This window comes from Physcomitrium patens, chromosome 26 (genome assembly GCF_059467195.1).
Source record: "Physcomitrium patens ecotype Gransden chromosome 26, ASM5946719v1, whole genome shotgun sequence".
In the NCBI taxonomy this organism is placed as follows: Eukaryota; Viridiplantae; Streptophyta; class Bryopsida; order Funariales; family Funariaceae; genus Physcomitrium; species Physcomitrium patens.
The window spans coordinates 1,407,501-1,428,203 of record NC_143435.1 but is presented as its reverse complement, the minus strand read 5'-3'; the positions used below and the strand labels follow the sequence as shown (position 1 = coordinate 1,428,203).

The 20,703-nt window shown below is 29.3% G+C and overlaps 1 long non-coding RNA gene across 5 annotated transcripts; it reads left to right on the top strand.

Moving 5' to 3' along the window:
* Positions 1-1,139: 1,139 nt before the first annotated feature.
* LOC112277803 (uncharacterized) lies at positions 1,140-3,386 on the top strand. 5 transcript variants are annotated; one of them, XR_016501238.1, is made up of 2 exons: positions 1,140-1,512; positions 1,820-3,386. It is a non-coding gene; the product is annotated as an uncharacterized LOC112277803 (long non-coding RNA). The 5 variants fall into 5 exon arrangements; XR_016501235.1 differs by having other exon boundaries at positions 1,140-1,654; XR_016501236.1 differs by having other exon boundaries at positions 1,140-1,654; positions 1,815-3,386.
* Positions 3,387-20,703: the final 17,317 nt, after the last annotated feature.

The window sequence follows — 20,703 nt, the reverse complement described above, 5'->3', positions numbered from 1 at the left end:
ACAATTTGAGTATGATATAAATAGTCTCTAGTTGTCAAGACTTTTGGCCGTGTTTAAAGAGGCACTCTCAGTGCTTAACTGCATATTAGTGTATAACAGTTATTTCAACACTCCCTCTTTACACATTAGTTTATTCTATTCTGATGTAATCTTTCTATACTTGCAATTCTGTAAAGTGATGTGAGTAGTATAAGTTGGAGTTGGTGTTGCTTTGGACAAGGTTTTGATTACAAAGATATTGGTTGACTCTGCTGCACCATGCATTGGGAATTTGGCTTAGGCAGTAGAAGGCATGGTGCATGGTGCATGGTGCAGACAACATATTTGAAAGTCTTGACCAAGAACAATAAACCCTTTGGATTGTTGCTTATTATTTTTGTCATTTAGAAAGGTTGTTTGATCATTTAAGTGCCATAGCAGCTAATGAGCATGGGCATCAAGATCTATTACTAGTCATGTTGCACCCCATCCCACAATTTGAGTTAATGTGTAGAAATAATGCATGTTGGTCTTTTGCTCAAAGCTGATGCTAAGATGGCTGTCGTGCTAAGATGGTTTCTTACTGGGTGGCAAATGTTGTAATGACCAAGTTTTGTTGTGCATGATGAAGTTATCTTTCATACCCATCACAGCTTGCCAGTTTTTATTATGATATATATCTTGATATTGTAAATTTTCTCCTAAAATAGACTCAATGTCATATGTGTCAAGGTATCTAAATATCATATAGTTGCATGTGTTGTGGTGGAGAAGTAGAGCCATTGGTGATGTTAACAAAAGAGCCAAAGTATTGTATTGGTCCTAAATTGTAGTTGATGGCAGAGTAATAGATAATGTAATTGATAGTAAAGAGGTAGATATCATTGTGAGTCAGCAAATCAATTTATTGGTTGCTACAAAATAAAAGGATGCATTTAGAGTGCTAAATTGTAATTATTAGGTGAAGGTTAGTTTAGAAGGAACAATAGTGTTAGTAGAGAAAATACAATTCAGTGTAGTAAATCTAGTAGAAATTCTCTATTTAGAAGGATCCTGGAGGCATCAATTTTAGCATCTTTTGTAGTATCTTTAGAGTATCTAAAGAAAATCTAAAACATTCTAAATTCTAATATTATACAAGTTCAAACACCATACGGCACACTATATTATAGATTGTGTATTGGATATTGTACGAGATACCATATGGAATATCATACAACACTATATATGATACTATGTATGTACGGCCGGATAAGTTTGTGTGTATTGAACTAGGGGTACTTGGCGGGTATCGAATTGCGGGTATTGACGGCGGTTATTATGAAGCTCCATCTCTCGGGAACCGCCGTCGACAGGGGTCCGAGAGCACGGAGCCCTCTGTCTCTTCTTTTCGTGTTTTTTTTCTCCTGAATTTGGGAGTTTCACGAGTTCCGGCGTGTTGCGGCCTCTCCCTGTTCTCGAATTTTGTGTGCGTTCGGCAATTCTAGCAAGACTCTGCTGGTTACCATGGTGTCGTAATATTCTTCTTGTTTGGTATTGTTCAGCAATGGAGGTGCTGTCGGCTATGTGTTTTGTTCTTGGCTCCTTGACGCGGTTGTCTTGGGTTGATTGAGTGGGCTCAGTTGCAACACCAAGGCGGCAGTGTTGCAGCTGCAGTTGGCAACATTGCTAATCGGTTGAAAATTTTATATACCGACATTTCCCTAGTTCTATCTATTTTTGTGTAGTTTCTCAGCGGAGATGTAGTCGTTTGCTGGGTTGTTTGTGTTCGCTCTTGCATCAAGAGATCTTGAGGGCTGTCGCTATTTATTTACTTATTGCAATTATTGTTGCAGCGCAGTTTTTGGGCTCAGCGGCAGTTGATGCTGGAAGTACTGACCTTCTTGTGGTGGACGGTGCCCTCTCCTTATTAGACGTATTACTGAGGTGTGTGCGGCGGAGGTGCTGCTCAGTTGTAGGGTGTGCTACAGAGAATTTGTGGCTGCGCATCCTTCCTAGTTTTGTTGTTGTATCGCCGACAACGATAGGTGGTAATTGGCTCCAAGCTCAGTTCTTGTTTTGATTCCTGCTCGGTGAGTAGAGAATTCCTTCCCCATACAACTTCTTGTGAACATTTGATAGTCTTGCGACGGTTGATGCGGACCTCAAGATTGACAAGGACTTCTTTAGTTGTACGACTTCAATGCGATGAAGCGACGGCAACAAGTTAGTAGTTTTCATAGTTTATGTCACTGTTTTGGAAGTGCTCCGCGTGTTGTGAGGTGTTGTTGCGGAAAGGTGCTCTACAGCGTCCGTTTAATACCAGTCGGCGGTTGGGATTTAATGCATGTTGCTGTTGCGATAGCGTGGAGGTTCTGAGGGTGCTAGTTTGAGCGCAGTGAAGTCAACATCTTCTTACGTGATGTTATTCCAATTAGGCGGCAACGGAGTTGTCTAGCTTATTTCTTGTTTTTTTCTTGCATTCGTGCTCCTATTGCAAGTTGTACAATCGTCATCCTGTGGTGCTAGCGTGGATTTTTTCTTTTTTATCATTCAGCTGATGTCGGTGTTGTGGTTGAAGGGTGGAAGACAATTCCTGGCTTTTCTTGAATTTTCTTGTATTGATGTCGTCGTTTGGCGGTGGCGTTGATCTTCCGCACTCCAGAGTGTTCATGGTTGCAACGGCTGAGAAGCTAAGCGACCACTCCCTGTTTTGTTACAAGTGATAGAGTTGCGGTGGAACAAGGGTGTTGTCCCCGTTCGTTCCAACTTTTCTTAATGCTGCAGTGGTGCTGGAATTTCCCGTGCATCCTTCCTTGCGCGCGGAAAATTGGTTGTGGAGCGCACGATGCCTGCCTTAACAACTGTGGATTCAAAATTAGACTACAATCAAGGCTTTGAACCGGAAGAGGTGATTGAAAGGAGAAGAGAATCGACTCGACCCCGTTCTATACTTTCGTGGCCTAGTGTTGGTTATTGGGTGGTCATGAGGTTGTTCATGCTACTGGTGTAGAGTAGGTTTAATCACCAGTAGGAGAGCGTTGAGCCGAAGTGAGCACTTGAGAGCAAGGTTGTTCCATCATTCCGGCACGAGATTGCTATCACCATAACTGCCAATCAAGCCTTCCTACCGTTGTCAGTGTTTTTGTGCATCAGAGGATCCACACCAATGCTATTCTGAACTAAAAATTTGTGAGTTCTTTGTGCTAAAGGAATAAGCATCTCATAATATCAAGCAAGATTAGTTATGGCTTTTTGTAACTTTGTTCTTAGAAAGAGCCTATAGAATAATTAATTGGTGACAAATTGCATATGCTTCACAAAAACTATGAATTTGGTAGAAACATTTGTTAGTTTTGAGAATTAAAAAAAAGATATAAAAATAGAATCTTAATAAATCTTGAAGGTAAATATTTCTATTGATTTAATATTTTAATTTATTGTTGAGTAGTAAAAATAAGTTATTAAGATTAATGTCTATATTGGCCTTTTAACTATATTTATTACTTGTTAAAAAGTCTACAAATACTAATTATTACTTAAAATAAGCATAAAAAAGAATTTCATATCTTATTACATATTTACATTAAAAATAAGACTTATAGTGGATTTCAATTGATTGTATTACCATAAAAATTACCAAAGTAAGAAAACATGGCTTTAAATTGATATTAGAATTATAAAAATATTATAGAAATTTTTAGAATTTTTTTAGAATTTTTTAGGAAATTTTAGAGAAAATTTTAAGACTTTGGTAAAATTGAATTTAACCACCTTAGGAGCTATTATGAAGAAATGGAGCAAGATTTGAAGGCCATGCAAGGTTTTTAAATTGATTGGGTGTTTTTGAATACTATAGTGAAGTAAAAAATGCCAAAATATTAGTTTTATTAGTACAAAATAGAAGGACTAACAACTATTCTAGTCTTTGTAGAAAAGAAGGTGTACAAGTCTCATATGGATTGTAGCACCTTTAATGTAGTTAGAAAGATAAGACTAAGACCTTCAAGCTTTTCTTAGATATCCAAATACATTATATATGAGTCTTAGTGAAGCTCAAATCTTTGATCTATAAGCAAGTTATTCCTGAGATAAAATATTTTCACTTAATTTTTTATTTATTTTTTTTGCTATCTTGAAAAGTATTAGAGTTATATTCAAACGTGAATAATAAGATTTAAAATTTATATTTCCAAGGGTCTTCATTAAGATATTAGCAAGCATGTTTAGAAAAGAGATGTGATGCACATTGATTTATCCATCTTCCTAGTTTTTTTGCAAAAAGTGGCAGCCATGTAAAACAAGCTAATTACATGGCACACATATAGGAAAATTATCTTGTAAGTTAAACACATGTCTCACAAGTTGAATACATGTTAGAGGTCTTTTGGAATGTCACTACATAGCTTCTAGTTAGATAGTATATATGGAAGTAAGAGTGAAGCCTTTTTTCACTCTTATCAACACCTTTCTAATTCTTAATCTTGTTTTAAGAATTTTTAGTCTTCTTATCTATAACAATAGCCAATTTAATTTTAATATTATATTATTTTTACAAGAATATCTATTTGATTGAATTATATAAGAATGTATTGAATTTTTGGTTCTTTAAGATTTTTATCTTTGATAGTTTGACAAGAGTGCTAATTCATTATTCTTATCTTGTTTTTAGAAGTGAGTGGACTATTCTACTTCTATTAAAGTATTTTGAAGGTTGTGGACTATCCACCTTGAATCTAATATTTTAGTTTTCTAATAGTGATTTTTTCCCTTAAAGAATAAACTATCCTTCTTTGTAGAAATTTTCATTTGATATTAGAGGTTGTAGATTATTATCGTCTAATTTGACTCATAGATTTGTTTGAATTATTTATGGAAGAAAAAATTATGGATGCTACCCTTTATGGAAGTGAGAATGGATTTGCAACCATTGCAAATCTTCACGAGCTTGTAATACCCTTAAGGTATAAATCTCAGATATTTCTAACATTAGCCAAAGAAGTAATAATCCAATATATATGAAAGAAGTCAACATTGAAGTTTAAAGTCTATGTCAAAAAGATTTGCAATTGAGAGAAGCAAATAGATCAAATTTACAGCAAAATCTAAGAAGTCTTGCTACTATAAGTATGAGAAAGGCAAAGATAAGTATGCTAGAATAGTTTGATGGAACAATATCAAAGTTTCAAGGTTTTTCACAACAAATAAAACTCTATTTAAGGTTGCATTTTTTTCAATATTTTGATGGACTTATTCAAGTTAGTTTCACAGGTACACTTTCTTTGGAACTACTTTTTCTTACTTGGTGCCTATGATGAAAAAGAATTCACAACTATTCTTTGATTTAAATTCATTATTAGAACTCTTATTAGCCACATTTGGAAAAAGTGATAAAAAAAAGATAATAGAAACCAAACTCATATCTTTAAGACAAGATTCACACTTAGCCACCATACATATTGTTGAATTCTAATACCTTACTTGTAATGTGGATTTAAACAATAAAGCTTTTATCAATTAATTTTAATATGGATTAAAAGTTAATATCAAAGATTTACTATTGACAATATCAAAAGTAGAATTATTGGAGAAATTTATTGCTTAAGCTATTGCATGCAATAATCAATTCTTTGAAAGATACTAAGAACAAAGATTTGGCTAAAGATGTACAAGTCAAGTCATAACAATAGTTCATAAATTTAAAAAAGCTTATTCATTCATATCAAAACTTATGTAAATTGACATGATATCTTTCAACTCTCTTACTAAGTAAAAAAAGACTCAATGCTATTAAGAAAGATTGTGCCAATATTCTAAAGAACCTAACTACACTACTCAATATTGCTTGAAAAAGCAACACAACTACAAAATAAAGAGTATGGTTGCCAAAGAGAATGATGTATTAGAAAATCAGTTTTTTAGCTATACTAAGAACTCTGAGGCTAGAATTTTGTACATTGTCTATTGAAGTTCTTATCCTTTTCTCAGAATAATTACTTTATTTTATAATAGAAATTTATTTAGGATAAAAAAATCACAAAGTCTTAGCCTTGTTAGATTCAAAAGCCTTAGCTTATTTTATAGATGAAGACTTTTGTCAAAAAACAAGAAATATCCTTAATTAAATAAATCAAACTTGTGCACATAGAAGTAACAATTGGTCGTTTGTTGTCTTCTTAAGAATTTATAAATAAATATTTTCCTTTAGATGTAACAACTAGTGAATATAATAATTTAATAATATTGAATATAATTAGATATTTTTTTAATTTAATTATTTTAGGATTATTGGAATTAAAAAAATATTCTTTAAATAGACTAGATTTTTTTATAATTTTAATTTTTCTTATAATTTTGTCTAAGATTTTGTTAAGCAAGTAGAATTCCATTAGACCAATACATCCAAATCATCATTAGAAGATGCAAGAGCTTTCATGCATGCTTCAAAAGAAGGATCAATTTTTGAAATATATGCCGTACCTATTGTAGATGGAAAAAAGATTTTAAGTAGTATTTCAAGCCAATATTGAGTTTATCAAGATGTTTTTGAGAAAAAAATTTAAATTTTCTTCTAAAGCATCGTCCCTATGATTGTTCTATCAATCTTTAAAAAAGAGCTCAACTATCATTTGGACCAATTTATAGCCTATCATAGAACAAAAATGTTATAGTATTGTATAATAATATGGCTATTAGATAAAAAGAGAAAGAAAATATTTTATTATTAAAAAACCTAATAAAAAGATATCATAAAAAAATTAAAAATAATAAGAAGATAGTAAAAAATTTAAACTTATTACTATTTTTATAGAAAAGAGTTTTATTTACTTTATAGGAGCATAAATGAGTCAAATAAAAATAAATAAATTAATTAATTAATATAGGCATATTTTTTAAAAGATTAAAAATAGGTTTAAATAAAAATTACTTTAAAATATAAAGAATTGATACTTGGAGAGGACTGTTAGTAAACTAAGATTGAAATCAGATCCCTAAGACACTAATTTGTATACCTATTGTGATTCTAGGATTATTTGCTTGATTATAGAGTGGAATTTGAGAGCAAATTGGTGAAAAGATTTTTGAGAGTTGATTTCATGTGATTTGAAGGAATATTGAGGTTTTGAAAGCTTTTCAAAGTGAGATGTATTCAATGGATTTGGATTGTAAGAAATTAAATAAAATCATAAATTTGATGATTTTATTAGTATCATAGCATAATTATGGATAATTTTTTTTAATTAGTATTGTTCTTGTTGTAAATATATGTAAAAAATTTGATGTCAATCAAGTAATTAGATTGAAGATTATAAGAGTTTTTTTAGATTATAGCCTTGGATAATTGAAATTTAGGATAACTGAGGATTTTTGCAATCTTCCAACATCGATCACTTTAATTGAATCAAAAATTGGTGAGAGTAATTAAGACTTCAATACCTATACAACAACCAATTTTTGAAGCAATAGAATAATTCAGCAAGAAAAAATCTTTGTAGGATGATCAAAATTCAATTTGGAGGAGGATTGCTTACATTTAAGAGGTTTTGGAAGCTTTTCTTTCAATTGGTGAATTTGATTCTTTTTAAATTTGATGTGATTATAAATTTTTAATAGATTAAAGTCTGAAGGAAATTCTAATCAAAATCAATAATTTAATTAATATTTATTAAGGTTTCAAAATAGCTATAATAATTGATTAAGATTTATTTATAATTTTCTTGAGATTTTTTAAGATTTATTTAAGATTTGATTAGGATTTAGGATTTAATTAAGATTTTATTAGGATTTAATTAGGATTTATTTAAAATTTTATTATGATTTGATATAAAATTAAGATTCATAATTTGATTAAAATTTAATTTTATTTTTGATTAGAATTTAAGATTTGATTAGAATTTGATTAGAATTTAATTAAAATTAATTTAGGAATTAATTGGAATTTGGTCTATATTTAGTATTTAGAATTTAATTAGAATTAATATAGGATTTTATTAGGATTTGGTCTATATTTAGTATTTAGAATTTAATTAGAATTAATTTAGGATTTTATTAGGATTTGTTCTATATTTAATATTTAGGATTTAATTAAGATTTGATTATGATTTGATCTAAGGCTTGGTTAAGATTTCATTAGATTTTAATTGGATTTTATTTGATTTTTTTAAGGTTTGATTAGCATTGATTTAGGATTTTATTAGGATTTTGTTAGGATTTATTGAAGGTTTATTGAGGATTTTATCAAAATTTTATTAAAATTCAATGAGGATTTTTATCTTTATTATTTTTTAAAGATTATTTTGATATTTTTTTAGGATTATTAATTATATATATTCCTTTCAAATCAATTTATAATTTTTTATATTTCTTTTATAAGTTCTTTAAGATTACTATAGAATTTAATTAAAGATTGATTAGCATTATTATAATTTAATTATAATTTGTTTAAGAATCTATAAAAGCTGTTGAGATCTTCTTATTATAGGTTCCATTTTATCTTCTACAACTAGATTTCTAATGTGTTTTCATATAAACTTCACAAAATATGACAAAAAATATATACATTTACTTAAATAAGAAGTATTAAATAGAAGAAAAATTTGATATTAACTTGTGGCAAAGCTTTTTAGAAGCTTTATAGATACATGTTTGACTTTAGATATATTTGTAGTTGATTGGTAGGTTAGAAACTTGATTAACAAGTTAGCCACAAAGCACACACTGTTGTGTTGTGATTTGGCTACTATGTGAGAATAATGCATATATATATATATATATATATATATGTATATATATATAATTTATTATACAATGTATTGAGAGCTATTTTATTAGATTTTAGTTGATTATAAAATATGGTTAGATTACTACTTTGATGTAGTTAGTTTAAAAGAACTACTATTAAGGTTGATTTTTATGTTGACAATAGTTTTTATATATTTAGATCTACCTTTATTTAGATCCACCTTTATGTTGACAATAGTTTTTATATATTTAAATCCACCTTTATTAAATATTAATAATAATAAATTTTATTTCTTTTATTTGGTGTTTAGAACATATATTATATAAAACTTATTAGAAAAAGGATTAGAGAAGGATTTTGATATCAAAAGTGGTAGTTAGGCCATCCATACAGATGAATAGAGATGGATGATAAAAATTTCTATTCCTATTGGCCAAAAGTCATATCCAATGGGCTTCAAAGAGGTTGCTTGAGGTCTTATTAAGAATTAGGGTTACTCTTTCAAAGACATTTAAATATTGAAGGCTAGGATCAAAAATTTTAGATTTTTGAATATGATTTTGGTAAAAAAAATTGTGCAATTTGGAATTTTTGTGAAGGAGATATAAGCACTCAAATTCAAGGTATCAATTTTGTATCTACTATCATTCTTTGGAGCATAACTAACATATACGAAAAGCAATGAAGGATTGCTGACTAGGTTTGAAGAAGACACTTTTTTGGCTACACATTATATATATTATTTGATGAATTCTAAGTTAGAATGAAGAGAATATTGGAAGTTGAAGTCAGTGCTAAGAATCTAAAGGTAATAAAAAATTTGATTTGCAAGTGGTTGTATATTGAGCTATATTTCAAGAAATTTGATAAGATTTTGGCTCAAAATTTTTAAGATTGTGTATTATTATGTTATTAAGCTATATAAAAAAATTTGTATCATTTGATTTTTTTTTTTGAGATATGAAGAAAGTATTAATCATGTGCTTGTAAATTAAGATTTAGAGTACTTCCTAGAGTTTCTTTTGATATTATTACGTTTATTTGTCCTTTGTATCAAGAATAATTTACTTATTGAAGCTTGACCAATAAAATAAAATTAAACTCTCTACACCCAGATATTCAATGTATTCTTAGATTATAAATCATGCAATACAACAATGTGCTAATAACTTGTAGAAAAAGTTAATTGCATGGTATACATATAAAAAACTTATTTTATAAGTTAGATATATATCTCACAAGTTGAACATATGTTGGAAGTCCTATAGAACGTTGCTATATAGTTTTTAATTAGATATCATATATGGAGGCAAAAGTAAAGCCTTCTTTACTCTTGTCAATGCCTTTTTAATATTTAGTCTTATTTCAAGACTTTCTAATCTTCTTGTCTTTAGTAATAGCTATTCTAGTTTTAATATTATATTAATTTTGAATAAATATCTTCTTTTTTTTTTAGTTACACAAGAGTATATTGAATTTTTGGTTCTTCAAGGTTCATGTTCTTGATAGTATGAGAGTAATAGAGTCTTGATTATAGAACTTGACATCATAGTATAGATCTAGCCAAGTTCAATTTTTAAGCATTTACAAGAAGTATGAACCTTTTTATGCATGTTCAAAAAGAATATTTTGCTATAAGTCAAAGAAATTATAATTTTATAAGCCAATATTAGCAAGAATGTTAAACAATATCTTGTTGTATAAATTGTATTTAATGACATGTCCTTACACTTAGTTTTATTTAAGGCCATATATAATACCATTATAAAAAGCACCTCCAATTTAATATATTCTGACTTTGAAGAATTTTGCAAATTAAATACCTTGAATAAAGAACCAAATCAACAGAGGAAGCTCTAATAGTATCAATCAATTATAATCCACCTACTACTTTATCTTCTTATAGATATGAGATTTCAATCTTATATGTTAAAATAATTAAAAATAGCAATGATATATTAAAATTGGTAAAAAAAATAAAATATCAAGATTGATAATATTAAATTTGAAAACCAATAAAGTAATTTAAAAAATTATATTAATTTTAAAGATTATTTATAGATAACAAAGGATTTGAAGAATATAATTAGATTTAAAAGAACAAATGATTCTATCATATACATAAATTTTTACCATGATGTATAGAAATATACCAAGATTTAAATAAACATAAGTATCAACCATCAAAGTGTGATCTAAAATAAACCTCCACTAATTAGAAGTTTATTCTAGTTCACAATAAGTGAATTAAAAAAGTAATTTTTAGGAATTGTAGTCATTACTCACATCTTGATTAAATCACTCTTTAGTCTTCTTAAATCCCTAAAGTAATCAAGCAAAACTTCTACCACCCTCACACTTACAATAATAAATTACTTAAAATACTACATACATTAAAACTTTCTTTTGTATTTATTTATTATTTATTATTTTTAATTTTAATTAAAGTTCATCCTTTAATAACAATTTATCTTTAAATAAATTTTCATCCACAACAATTCATCCTTGATTAAACTTCATTCAAAATCCTAATACCATCAAACCCTAATTTATTGCCCTCTTAACCTAAATTCTTCCTATGAACCTTGTATTCACCTTGCAATTTTTGTAACTGGTAACAAACATTGAAGAATACCAATAAATCAACACCTCCGTTATACAGTCATAAGAACAGTGTGCGCGTAGATTCGAGATTAACAAGTTCGATGGTTGGGCAATATCAAGCGTGATACCTCGCCTTTGTTCGTGAAGTATGCAGTCCTATTACTTCTACAGCCGACGTCCGATTCGCATTGATGCCTTCACAATAAATCCAATGTGATAGAAACTTCGCAATGTCCACTCCAAGATCGTCACAACCTATACCTTCTTCTATCGTGCCACCAATTCTTTGAGCGCAAAAGCCTTGTCAAGTGACAAACATCGAGTTCGAGACGACTCAATGCCTCCAACTCCGCCTCTCGTCCAAATGTAGACCACCTTTGACTTGAACCTTCCACTCTTTGACTTGTAACAGCTCGATCCAGTCCGACACCTACTGTTCGTAGAGGTCCCGCAACACAAAAGAAGGGAAAAAATGGAAAGTCCGTCGCAAAAATGCTCTGCACGATGAAACAAAACAGAGTTGCCTAAAACCGCTTTCAATAAAATCAGAACTTCGCATCCACAGCTGCCATGGTGATTACCCCAAGTCTGGTTGTTCAGAGACGTTGTATCGAGCAATGGTTTCTAGCTCGAAGGTGAACTAATCAGCGCCAGGGTGGAAAGGGTAGCTTGAAAACAGTGACACGAAATGATTGCACAACATTATATGCTACATCTAAATTATCCCCTGCTTCTCCAACAGTACACTCCCCTTTCTGATAGATGCCATTTCCGCCAACCTACCGTTGACAGCGTGAATCTTGTTGTGCTTGCGAAAAGGTGTTTAGTAGAACTCAATCTGACCTACTCCACTTAGCATACGGTAGAAATGCAGACAACTTCTTTGTCATCCTCCTTGAGCTGAATATAGCTGTGGTGCGGCAACACCAAATTCCATATGAGATACCAGCATCCAAATCTCATCACCATTTGGACAAGCTATTCGCAACTCATACCAGCAAATGACTCAAATTACAAAGGGACATTATGGAAATTAACTAACACTAGCCCTTCTCTTGCGAAGCTAGCTATATTAGACAGAATCTTCCGCTGTAGCGCTACGTACCTCCAAACACTGTCAACAAGCTATGACTAAAAATTAGCAACAAATTCTACCACTACAACGCACTCACACCGCCGCACTCCGCGACGTGAATACCACAGAATCCGGTTGCTGCACCACAGAACAAATGAGCACTTCATCCACCAAATGAGAATCGGCTTAGAAAAAACCAGCATCGGCGGCTTCAATTGCCGCACCACCAGTGCAACACCAAATCTCAAGCGAGAATAGACATCCAACACACTACACTAGCCACCAATGCCACAGAATAAACAGTGGATCTTGACGCTAGCCTCGACTCCAACCACTCTTGAGCACGAGTTCAACAGCATCACAACTGTGATCGCATCAAGACTAATTCCAATCCAGCAACAACCACCGCCAAATTGGAAGCATCCGCAGCAACAGCACCATGGAGGAAAAAGAAAAAAACAAGGCAAATTAGTTGCAATGCAGCAGCCTACGGAGTTTCAATTTTTTTAAAAAAAACAAGAACAAGAAAAAATGAAAGATGTGGCTTCCCACTCACATAGCCCCAGATCAGAGACAGATAACGACGTCCTCCACGAAGCGCCGCTGCAATAGCACACACTAGTCGCAACAGCACAGCAGCCACACACACAAATGAGGGAGCCACCGAAAATTTTAGAGCTCTCAAGCCAGCACACAAAAAAACGTAAGAAAGATGCATTTTTTTTGTAATAAATATACAAGTGAGTCAATTTTGTGACTCACATGAAGAAAGAAGATTGAATTGTTTCAAAAACATGTCAAATTTCTTGTTCTATTGTTTTATATTTTGTTTCATATTGTATATTCTCTTTTAGAGACAAAAAAAATAGCAGTATTAGAGAGGACTAATAAAAATCTTGAGGCTGATGCATGTAGATTTTTTCAGTGTAAGTCACCATTTTAAAAAGTAGTACTAATGTCAAACTGTTGAAGCTCCATATTTTAGGCATCAGCTATAACAAGAAAAACGTAAATAGAATGATGTTTTACAATTGAGCTAAAAGTATCAATGTAATCACTACCAAGTTTTTGCATGAAATCTTTAGCTACAATTTAGGCTTTATATTTTTGGAGTTTTTTGTTATAATTATATATAATTTTATAAATGCATTTGCAATGAATAGGCATTTGGCTGGATAGAAGTTGTTCTAAATTCCATGTATGATTTTCTATTAAAGAAATATACTTGGCTTGCATAGTTCCTGTCTAAAGAACAACTTCAAAGGAGGCAAAGACTTTGCTATAAGTTTGTAGTTTGAAAAATGATTCACCAATTACCGTGAAACATATAATAGAATCCAGATAGAGATAAATAGAAACAGTTGTCTTGGAGCCAGACAAAGCGTGGGATCCAAAGTTCAAAATATTAGGCAAGGAATAGTAATGTTCATATTAAGGCACAACAGAAAAGTCGTAAGTTGGATCTTTATGGATAGAATAAGTTCCCATTTCTCTAATATCTTCCATTAATTCCCTAACTTCTTCCACTGGTTTACTAAAATTCAAAGTCATATTTTTTTAAGAAGATTCAAATAAAATAAAAATTGGTGTATCTTTGAGAAAAAGATTGGGTGTTGGATCAAAGGGTTGTTTTTGTAAAGTTGCAGAAGAAGTTAGTGGATTAAAATTAAATAATAAAGAAGATAGAAGACAAAACAGGACCAAAGTTTTCTTTAAAAGTTGAGTTGGTGCTTTCAATGATTTATTTGAAATTGGATCCTAAAATCAATAAGCTTTACTTGATAAACAATAGTTGATAAAAATCATAAGAGAGCTCTTAGCTTTGAGCTTTGTAGCTTGTTATTTATTACCATATATGTATGCAAGTGATTCAAAAATCTTGTAATGAAAAATAGAGGATTTAGAAGCAAATTCTAATTTAAATAGAATTCAATATCTAGTTTGGAAGTTAATTGATTAGTTTGAAAATATAAACCATGGTGTTTATGGCTTTGGCTTAGAGATAAAGTGGCAACACTTTTTTGCATAACATAGATCTAGCAGCTTCAAATACTATGCAATTATTTCTTTTAATATATTTATTTTGGTGTATAGCATAATCAATGCTAAATTTGTGATGTATCTCGGCTTTGTGAAGAATGTTTTTAAAAGAAGAGTTATAGTATTTGGTTTTGTAATTAGTCTAAAAGTGTTTTATGAAAATGGATAATTTTAATTTGATAACTTTTAAAGTCGTCCAAAAGTGTTTAATTATTTTTAACTTTTAATTTTTTACAAAATGTATAAAAACAAAGGAAATTTTCATCATCTTTGAAAGTATGAAGTATAAAGAGCCTCCAATTGATTGAATATTTAGTTTACCAAAAATACCACCATTTAAAAATTTATCTAAAATAAATGTACAAATTTTCTTATTGTCATGCTAATATGTAGATTTTGTATGCTTGCCAAGCATGCAACTATGACAAAGTGAATGGTTTGTGGTCATATTGTCTAAGTTGAAATTAGATTTTTTTAATAAATATGCATTTTTCTTATTATCAAAACATTGATATAAACCATGTGTTTATGCTAGAGATAAATATGTTGAACTTGGATTTGAGTCATAATAATATTAATAATTGACATGTCAAGAAAATTAGCAATCAATTATATAAAATCTTAATTGAACTTGGATGAAATTAAAATATGTGTCGTGAATACTATGGTAATCAAAAGCTGATAGAGGCAATTAATCTATTTGCCTTCTAAAACTGTTTTTCTTGTTTTCCACATAAACTTATAAGCATACTGGATGGTAACAAAAGAAGTACTGATTTTAGAGACAGTACCAATAGTAAAGAAGTTTTGAGCAAGAGAAAGAATAAAAAAGATATCAGTAAGAATTATGGATAAAGAAGCAACACAAATCTAATACTTTATATAGATATTCTTTCTCTTGCACGCCCAAAGAGTTTGATCACCAACAATAATAAGCTAACGCCCTTCCAAAATTAGAATAAAAGTGTCATATTAGTCTTGAAGGTCGGTCACGTATTTTGTAGCAACAAAATCTGTATACTAAAAATTAGTATTGAAACTATTAGAATAGGCGTAAAATGAAAAAGAAGATGTCATGAATGCAAAATTAACATTTTTTAAATTAAAAAGAGCTGGTTGTTTGTCATATGAAGCTCTTTTGCCATCATCAAAACCATAATAGTAGTAGAGATTTTTAGATACATTGTTTTTAGTTATAACAGTTGGTGACAAAAAACAAAATTGCTTACTTTTTCTTCAATTTCAAACAACTAATAGACCAGTGATTCTTTTTTCCAAAATTAAAACATCAAGTGTAGCTCTTAAAATTACTGTTGTACTAAATATCTTTTTGGTGTTGTTCATATTGAGAAACTAGTGTGATTTTTAAGTTTTGCCTATGGATTAAAAATGCAAGGTTGCCTGGGTCTTCATTTGCACCTTGCATTTGGAGTAAATTTTTTTTGCTGAAGAAGTTTCTCTTGAAGGATAAATATAAGTTGTTATTCTTTTTTTGAGATGTTGGCCTAAGCAGAAAGTATATTGTTGTAACTAGGAGAAAGACTTGATATGATCTTTGAAATAAATATATTCTCCAATATATCATATTGTAGGTCTTTTAATAAAAAGACCATATTTTATATGTTTTGAATATAAGAACAAATATCATCACTATAAGTCATTTTATAGTCTAAGATTTTACATTGTAATTAGGATATATTCTTATCATTTTATTTTAAATAAATTGAATATAACTTAGTCCACAAACTATCAACAATTAAGCAAATTGTTGACTTTGAAATAATATATAGTAATATATAGGAAGTAATAAGCATCCTTGCATCTGTATTTCTCTAATTCCATGAACTTATTTGTTCTTGGATTTTGTGATTATTGCAAGTCGTAGACATTATAGGTTGGTAGTCAATACTAATAATGACTCTATACACTTTCTTGGCTTTTAACACAATCTCTATATATAAGTTTTAGAGATAAAATTGGTCACCATTAAACACCCTGATTCTAAATTTTTCTTATTTTTCTACAATTTCGAAGTTGAATTAGTATTAGAAGTTTATGTTGAAGATCAGCAAGTACTTGCTTAGTTACAACCACATAGAGATTAAACATAGTATGTTGCTAATAGTTAAAAGGTAGCAAAGAGTGAAAGTAAGTTATTTTGGTAGCACCAAGGGTTTAGTAGAGTATATGGCAGAGTACATGGCAGCAAGTCATTGTACAATGGAGGGATGTTGGATAAGGCAACTCTTAGAAGACATTGGTCTGGTGCAATTAGAAGCAACTCTAATTATGTGTGACAATCAAGGATGTCTTGCATTTGCTAAGAATCCAAAATACTACTCAAGAACCAAGCACATTGATGTTCAACATCATTTCATATCAGAAACAATTGAAGATGGAATAATAGGTATGAAGTATTGTGCTACAAATGACATGCTTGCTGATATGCTTACAAAGACATTAGTGAAGGATAGACATCATGACTTGATTCAGAGATTAGAATTAAAAGCCTTTTGAATATTAGCAAAGTGGGAGTGTTAAAGATCATCAAGTACTTGCTTAGTTACAACCACATAGAGATTAAGCATAGTATGTTGCTAATAGTCAAAAGATAGCAAAGAGTGAAAGTAAGTTATTGTGGTGGCACCAAAGGTTTAGTTAGATGAGGTAGAAATGGATGTAATATCAAAAGGATAGAAGTTGCCTCATTGGTGAGGAAACCACCACTTATAAGTAAAGAGTGTTGGAAGGAAGAATTATCTTTTCTACACTTCTCTTAGACTACAATCCTTGCTGATGCTAAGTGTTTGTAGCTTTTAGACTTCTTTTTTTCAATAGTTTAAAATAAAGAATTAAATATAGAAGATAACTAAAGTAAATAAAATTAAAATAAAATAAGCTAATTAGCAAAGAATAAAATAAATAACAAGAAAATCAATTAGTTAAAAAAAAATAGTTCTAAAATCTGTAAGAAAAATATAAGATGAAAGAAATTAAATAAAAAATTTAGATAACATAATCAAAGCAAAGTAAAACTTGTCAACATTATAAAGGCCCATAACATGTTGAGATTTAACAAGTATATACACTTAAATAACTTCCAATTGCAATACAAAATGTGACTACAAATTAAATCACTATATTCACTTAAAAATTATTTTATAATGAAATTGTGTTCAAAACACAATGAGATCACAAGCTACTTTCTAAACAAATAATATTACATCTACTCTGTAAAGAACTAACTACTCTAATTTATTTACTAGTTTATATACTGACTAATTTTAATTTAGATTCTTATACAAAAAGTTGAATAAATTTATCATCCAATATTTTTGTTACAATTGTTCAGTGTCAAGATGTATTATCTCCTTCTTAGGCATTCCATGGATGCTAGAGTAATATCCAAACATGAATTACAAGTCTCAAATTTTATATGCTTGAGGGCCTTGATTTAGATTTTGGCTGGCATATTTAAAAAAAGAATGTCATTGAGATTGATTTGGCCATATTTCCATTTTTTTTGTGAAAAGTAATAGTGACTAAAAAGGTATCAATCTTGATAAACAAGTGCTTGAGCCATGTAGCTTCTTTTATGAAATTTAAGAGAGTACAATATTTGCTTCTGATGATGCTGGTGGCTATTGATAGTTGGCATTTTAAATTCCATCTTATCAAGTACTTCAGATAATATGAAAGTGCAGCCATCCATGAATCAATGTAAATCAACATCACTATTCCAAGTTATATTAGAGTAGCTTATCAAATGCAAAGACTTGGTAGTAGGATAGAGGATATTAGAATTTTTTGCTCTTTAAATGCAATGAAAGATGTTCTTTATTACTAGTAGATGGACTTTTGTGATTGTTGCATGAATTTGGAAACAATATTAGTTGCAAACTTGAGGTTAGTCTCAGAACAACACAACAAGTGTAATATAATATGAGGCCTATAATACTATATTAGGTAATAAGTGTAAATATCTTAGAAAGTTGATGTCTTCTTCTAGTTGAAAATTGCGTGCAATTAGGCAAGCTTTGAGTTTAATTTTTTTCCCTAAAAAGCCAAGTTTGATCTTGTAGAATCATTTGATGGTGATCACTGGGTGTATTGATGGCTGTTGTTTAAGGCTCCAAGTATGATTTTCTGAATTTATTATATTTTAGAATCTATTGGTCTTTGTCAATTAACATTAGTAGCTGCTGTAGTATACGAGGTGGATTCAATGATTGAAATTGCTGTAGAGGTGACTTCACATGCAAAGTCACCATAATAAGCTATAAATTAGGTGGACTAAGAGGACCTTTAAAGCAAAGGTAGAAAAGAACAAAAGGTGGTGGGGTTGCAAATGTCAAGGTAAACCTAGGTAGAGAAAATATTATCAATAAAGAAGATTGAAGTAAGAGAGGAGATTTGATGATCATGGTAAGTAGAGAATTACGAGGTGCTTTAAATCTTTGAACTCAGATATCCTAATAAAGGTGTACATTGTGACAAGCAGGATCCAAGCAATAGTAAATGCCATTAGATTCTCCTATATCAATGAACATGGTTTTAAAAGATCATGCTTTAAGTTTGTAACAATTCATTGTTAGAATGTGTAAAAATACAAAAGCAAAAAAAATTCAAAATTTTATAGATTTAGAATACAATCATTGTAGAAAATATTAAGAGTGGTATGACAATTCATTACTTTTGTTACAATGAAAGGCCGAAAGTCCCTTAGCAAGCAACATGCACCTTTCCATGTCTAATAATAAGCAATTTTAGTACTCTTTTTTCCTTATATATCAATTTTTGATCATCATCTTTTAATTTTTAAATTTTTAGCCTAATAGAATATTAATTTTTTTATAATTACTAAATATAATTATGTAGAAAATTAATATATATATATATATATATATGTATATACTAAAATAGTTATTCTTAGAACTTTGATTGGTTCTATCTATTTTTTAAATACTACAACCTATAGAACTATTTTTTAAAAAAACATAGAAAGTCAAATTGTTTAATAGATAATATCTAATAAAAACTACCAAAGTCAATATTTACCAATAATTCATAGAATTTATTCTAATTTTTTATCTTAAAATATTTTCTAAAATTAGATTAGACTAGTATAATTGATCTAAAACTTAACATATCATTTTGACTTCTATTTTAAAAATATTTACTAAATTTATTTACCAAAAATCTATTTTTTATGAATTTTTTCTTATTCATTTAATATGCTTGAATTTCTTTTTAAAATAACAAACATTTATACATTTGAACTTCTTAATCTTTCAAATCAATCCAAAAATCTTTTGTGGTTCATAATCTTTCATGTATCCCTCTGTTATCTTTTATTTTTGGTTATTTTTTTCTTGTATATTAGTTGCAAAATTTGAATCCTATCCATTGCTTAAATTATTTTTTATCTACTTAAAACATCTGGTACCATATTATCTTGGCTTAATATTATGTTATGTAAAAATTAGCTTGAGAATGTACTAAACATCAGGCTGTAGATGGATTTGATATTATCTTGAAGTTATATTCACAACCCAAAATAATAAATTAGGTATTTAAAAACACGCTTTAACCTTAAAAAATTCTTTGATATGTCTTGTTGCACTTTAATCAATCTCAGTTAAAATCTCAACCAAAATTTGATCAATCTTTATTAAATCCTAAAACATCATATTCAAATCCTAATCAAATCTTAAATAATTTAAGTAATAAATCCTAATGAAGTTCTAATAATTTTTTTTATTAAATCATAATTAAATCTTGATTAATTTTAAATAATCTTAATAAAATCTTAATTAAACTTAATGATATCTTAAAAAATCCTAAATAAATTCTAATTTTTAAAAAATAAAATCATATTCATATCCTAAAGAAATAATAATCGAATCAAAATTAATTTTAATCAGACTTATTAAATCTTTTAAAAAATCTAATTATATCTTAATTTTATATAAATTTTAAGTAATCTTAATATATCCTAAAAAAATCAACTCAAATTCTAATAAAATTCTAACCAAATTTAAATCAATTTCAATAAAATATTTATTTATTTTTTAATTCATTTTTAATAAATTCTTAAATCTTAATAAATTCCAAGTAATTCTACCCAAATTTTAACAATTTTTTCTAAAAACTTTTAAATTTTAATAATTAATAAATTAATTTTTTATCTTAATCCAAAATTTTAACACTTCTTAATTTTTTAGTTTAAAAAATATAAAAAATTTGAAGAAAATAAAATTTATTAATTAAGTAGAATAGTTCA